General features: G+C 42.9%; 1 non-coding gene across 1 annotated transcript; it reads left to right on the forward strand.

Moving 5' to 3' along the window:
- Window positions 1–5,055: 5,055 nt before the first annotated feature.
- LOC116541626 lies at window positions 5,056–5,162 on the forward strand. The gene has a single exon (XR_004264875.1). It is a non-coding gene; the product is annotated as a U6 spliceosomal RNA (small nuclear RNA).
- The last annotated feature ends 922 nt before the right edge of the window (window positions 5,163–6,084 follow it).

The raw sequence follows: 6,084 nt of genomic DNA on the forward strand, positions 1-6,084 counted from the left end.
ATTTTTTTTTTTTTTTTTTTTTTTTTTTTGAGACAGAGTTTCGCTCTTGTTGCCCAGGCTGGAGTGCAATGGCTCGATCTCAGCTCACTGCAACCTCTGCCTCCCGGGTTCAAGTGATTCTCCTGTGTCAGCCTCCTGAATAGCTGGAACTACGGGCGCATATCACCACACCCAGCTAGTTTTTATATTTTTAGTAGAGATGGGGTTTCACCATGTTGGTCAGGCTGGTCTCGAACTCCTGACCTGGTGATCCACCCACCTGGGCCTCCCAAAGTGATGGGATTACAGGCGTCAGCCACCGCACCCAGCCAGAGAGTATATAGATATTAATATGCCTTCACTACAAGGAGCTCCACTGACTCCCTTTCTGGAAAATGGCTCAAACCAGTTTTCTGGAGGACTATACAAAATTGATAGACATAAAGATAACACGTTCAATTTGCTTTTATTTACATGATTTCCCTTTTTTGTTTTTGAGACAAGTCTTGGTCTGTCACCCACGCAGGCATGCAGTGGCTTAATCTTGGCTCACTGCAACCTCCGTCTTGTGGGCTCAAGCAATCCTCCCACTTCAGCCTCCTGAGTAGCTAGCCTACAAGTGTGCACCAACATGCTTGGCTAATATTTAAATTTTTTGTAGAGATGAGGTCTCACTCTATTGCCCAGGCTGGTCTCAAACTCCTGGACAAAAGCAAGTCTCCTGACTCGGCCTCCCAAGTGCTGGGATTACAGGTGTGAGCCACTGTGCCTGGCTGATTTAACTTTTCATAGGTTGTTATGAAAGTGATTAACCCCGTGAACCATGGTTGGATTTCACTGATTCCCAAAAGTTGTAGTGAATTCTTATAATTTTATGTTGCCTTGATATCCACCTTAAAGGTAAGTTTAACTTTCTCTTTTTCTTAAGTTTAATTTTCTCATACCAGAAGCAGGGTTTATTGTTAACACAGTTTCCAGTTCTCCACCTCCTTCCAGTTCCTCAATGTCATGAATCCATATATCTGTCTTAGACAAGATTCCCAGTGACCACCTCGCTATAGGCTAGCTAGGTAATGTCCTTACTGACCCCGCACTTCAGATGAACTGTGCAGGTGTGCTACAGTGACCACCTCTTAGTCACAGTGTGACCTCCTTGAAATTGTACCTGCTTGCTTTAAACCCATTGATTAAAATTCCCTGGGGGAAACTTTCACTAATGTCCTGAACCCTAATACAGGTTCTGACCCCTGGGTTCATCTATTTCTCCCTCTGTCTCCATGTGGTCCCTCACCTCTGTGTGTGTGGCCTCCATATGTCCAGTGTATCCTCCAGGACCTGTAAGCAAGAAAATCTTTATTTCCATCTTATGTCTCTCATAGTCACTAAAAGGGTGTTCTCCATTTTAAAGATCCTAAATTAGGACAATTGGTATAGTAGGCAGGATAGAGAGTGATTCTCATGATTAGTATATCTTTCATCTGCTATAGCTTAACATCATAAATCATCTGGGCAACCACACTGGTGAGGCAGTAGTGTTTGCTGTAATGAAATAGAGACTAAAAAACAATATGAAAGATCAATAAAGTGAAGAGTTTTTTAAAAAGATAAAATCAACAGAGCTCTAGCCTGACTCACTAGATAAAAATACCACATTCGAATAAAATCAGAGGTGAAAAAAAGGAGTCAGCCGGGTGTGGTGGCTCACGCCTGTAATCCCAGCAATTTGGAAGGCCAAGGAGGGAGGATCATGAGTTTGAGACCATCCTGGCCAACATGGTGAAACCCCATCTCTACTAAAAATACAAAAAATTAGCTGGGCATGGTTGTTCATGCCTGTAATCCCAGCTACCCAGCTACTAGGGAGGCTGAGACAGGAGAATCACTTGAACCCTGGAGGCAGAGGTTGCAGTGAGCCAAGATCACACCACTGTACTCCAGCCTGAGCAACAGAGCAAGACTACATCTCAAAAAGAAAAAGAAAAAGAAAAACAAACAGTGCTTTCCAGGAAATCTGCTACTAAACTATAGTTTAGGAGATACTTCTTTTCATTGTCATTTTTGTTTTTGGTTTTTTGAGACAGGGAGTCAGTCTGTCAGGCAGGCTGGAGTGCAGTGGCACAATCACAGCTCACTGCAACCTCAGCTTCCCGGGCTTAACTGATCCTCCCACCTCAGCCTACCAAGTAGCTGGAGCTACAGGTGTGCACCACCATGCCCGGCTAATTTTTCTATCTTTTATAGAGATGGGGTTTTGCCATGTTGCCCAGGCTGGTCTTGAACTCCAGAGCTCAAGCAATCCACCCACTTTAGCCTCCCAAAGTGCTGAAATTATAAGCCTGATCCACTGTGCCCAGCCAGATACTTCTTAAACAGAGGAAAAACACATGAAATGGAAACATCTTCTCCATCTCTTCACTCTTGTTGCTGAACATCCAGAGGATTCTCTTCTGTATTATGAGCACTGATGATACTACTGTCCAGCAGCGTTGACACATGGTGTCAGCCTTATGAACTTACAGCTATTAAGCATCTTATAGAATACTACACTAATTGTGGTAAGTTATGACTCAGATGATAAAGCCATAACTAAAAAACAAAAAGAAAAAATATGAGAAAGAAGTTATCCTCATTTATAGACATGTTAGGTGAAAAGAATTTACCGACCTTCAATTAAAAACTGTCTCTCCTGGCCAGGCACAGTGGCTCATGTTTGTAATCCTAGCACTTTGGGAGGTAGAGGTAGGAGACTAGCCTGAGCAACACAGTGAGATTTTGTCTCTATAGAAAATTTATTTTAAAAAAAAAAAAAAAAAAAAAAAAAGCTGGGCATGGTGGTGCATGCCCATGGTCCCAGCTATTCAGGAGGCAGAAGTGGGAGAACTGCTTGGGCCACAGAGGGTGAAGCTGCAGTGAGCTATGATTGTGCCACTGCACTCCAGCCTGGGTGTCAAAGAAAGATACTGTCTCAAAAAAATAAATAAATACGCGCACACACAAGAAAACAAACAAACAAAAAAACAAAACAAAACAAAACAAAAAACTGAGTCTCCTCCATACATTCTGTAATAGTGTAGAGGCAAGATTCTCCTCATTCATTCATCCAGCCTGGAAACTTCCATGTTTTATCACATATTTAACGCCCAACATCAACTCTGCTATTAACATTGGGCATTTCTTTCTTTATTGTGCAAGAAGTGACCTCTTTTTAGTTCTCCATTGCTTTTTTTTCTTTCTTTTTTTCTTTTTTGACATGGGGGTCTCACTCTGTCACCTAGGCTAGAGTACAGTGGTGTGATCTCAGCTCACTATAACCTCTGCCTCTTGGGTTCAAGTGATTCTCTTGCCTCAACCTCCCAAGTTGCCGGGATTACAGGCATGTGCCACCACATCCAGCTAATTTTTCAATTTTTAGTGGAGATGGGGTTTTGCTATGTTGGCCAGGCTGGTTTTGAACTCCTGGCCTTAAGTGATCTACCTGCCTCGGCCTTCCAAAGTGCTGGGATTACAGGCATGAGCCACCACACCAGGCCTAGCTCTCCATTTCTTGAACAACACCTATACCTCAGGTACAGAATTAGCAGTGAATAGTTGGCCCAGCGTGGTGGCTCACATCTGTAATCCCAGCATTTTCAGAGGCTGAGGCGGGAGGACCCTGAGATCAAGAGATCAAGACTATCCTGGTCAACATGATGAAACCCTATCTCTTCTAAAACTACAAAAAATAGTGGGGCATGGTGGCAAACACCTGTAGTTTCAGCTACTCAGGAGGCTGAGGCAGAAGAATCGCATGAACCTGGAGGCTGAGGTTGCAGTGAGCTGAGATCCCACTACTGCACTCCAGCCTGGGTGACATACTGAGACTTTGTCTCAAGAAAAAAAAAGTTACACATTTTTACCTATTATATGAATTTTCCATACCTAAGAAGGTCTTTCCGACCTTTTCTGGACACTACATGCTGCTTAGTTTCTTCCCATATTCTTAAAGATTTGTTTCTGGGCAAAAAATGTCTATTTGCTTAAATTATCAGATATATGACTGTGAATAGTGTGCAGAGGAAATGAAAATTATCCCTCCTCAATAAAGGGAGGTGGTTATCATAGGCCCTCCGTCTGGGAGTGGAGTGCAGGTCTACAGTGTAGCAGGCAGGAGACAGGGGAGTCAATCCTGGGGATCAAATCTAAACACCTACTAAGATCCAAATAGACTCTGTAGGAACAGGTCCCTCATGGATAGGAAAATGAAAAAAGGTCACACGCAGTAGCTCATCCCTGTAATCCCAGCACTTTGGGAGGCCGAGGCGGGTGGATTGCCTGAGATCAGGAGTTCAAGACCAGCCTGACCAATATGGTGAAACCCTGTCTCTACTAAAAATGCAAAAATTACCCAGGTGTAGTGGCGTGAGCCTGTACTCCCAGCTACTCAAGAGGCTGAGACAGGAGAATTGCTTGAACCCAGAAGGCAGAGGTTGCAGTGAGTCAAGATCACGGCACTGCACTCCAGCCTAGGTGACAGAGGAAGACTTCTTCTCAAATAAATAAATAAATAAAATAAAGAAAAAGAAAAAGAAAACAAAAAACAGTACTCAGAACAAGTAGGAAAGAAACCTAGAGGCCAGGGCCAGGTGTGGTGGCTCACACCTGTTATCCCAGCACTTTGGGAGGCCGAGGCAGGTGGATCACGAGGTCAAGAGATTGAGACTATCCTGACCAACATGGTGAAACCCCATCTCTACTAAAAAATACAAAAATTAGCTGGATGTGGTGGCACACACCTGTAGTCCCAGGTACTCGGAAGGCTGAGGCAGGAGAATTTCCTGAACCCAGGAGGCAGAGTTTACAGTGAGCCGAGATTGTGCCACTGCACTCCAGTCTGGTGCCTGGCGAGAGTAAGACACTGTCTACAAAAAAAAGAAAAAAAGAAAAAGAAACCTAGAGGCCAGGTGCAGTGGTTCATGCCTGTAACCCCCCCACTTTGGAAGGCTGAGGCAAGCAGATCACTTGAGATCAGGAGTTCAATACCAGCCTGGCCAACATGGCGAAACCCCATCTCTACTAAAATATAAAAATTAGCTGGGTGTGCTCGCTTCAGCAGCACATATACTAAAATTGGAACGATACAGAGAAGATTAGCATGGCCCCTGCGCAAGGATGACACGCAAATTCATGAAGCGTTCCATATTAAAAAAAAAAAAAAATTAGCTGGGTGTAGTGGTGCACACCTGTAATCCCAACTACTCAAGGGGCTAAAGCACAAGAATCACTCGAATCTGGGAGGTACTGGCTGCAGTGAGCCAAGATCATGCCACTGCACTCCAGCCTGGATGACAGAGCAAGGCTCCATCTAACATAAATAAATAAATATTCATATTAGTGTGCAATCACCACCACCATCCATCTCTAGAACCCTTATCTTGCAAAATTGAAACTATGCACATTAAATAACTATCCATTACCCAATTTCCCTAACTCTTGGCAAATGATGTTGTACTTTTCTATCAATATGACTACTCTAGATACCTGATATAAGTAGAATCATAGAGTATTGTCTTCATATGAATGGCCCATTTCACTTACCATAATGTCAAGGCTCATCTTGCAGCACATATGAAAATTTCCTTCCTTTTTAAGGTTCAGTAATACTCTACCATATGTATAAACTTCTTTTTGTTTATTCACCTGTTGATGAAAACCTGAGTAGCTTCCAGTTTACCTACTGTGAACGATGCTATGTACACAGGTGCACGAAACCTATTTGAGACTTTGCTTTCAATCTGTTTATATTCCCAAAAATGGAAATTGCTGATCATGTTATTTCTGTTATCTGGGGATCTGCCATACTGTTCTCAGCAGGGTTGTACCATTTTACATTCCCACTGATAGTGCACAAGTTCCTCAAACATTCCACTTGCCAGCATTTGTTTTTCATCTTTGAGAGTACTTATCCTAGTAAGATGGTATGTACATCTTGAGTTTGATTTGCATTTCCCTAATGACTAATGACGTTGAGCATTGTTATATGCTTATTGGCCATCTGGATTTCTTCTTCGGAGAAACGTCTAAATCCTTTCCTCCATTTTAAAATTGAACTGTGTCTTAGATTGGGTT

The sequence above is a fragment of the Sapajus apella genome, unplaced genomic scaffold (assembly GCF_009761245.1).
Source record: "Sapajus apella isolate SASKATOON/1434 unplaced genomic scaffold, GSC_monkey_1.0 scaffold152, whole genome shotgun sequence".
In the NCBI taxonomy this organism is placed as follows: Eukaryota; Metazoa; Chordata; class Mammalia; order Primates; family Cebidae; genus Sapajus; species Sapajus apella.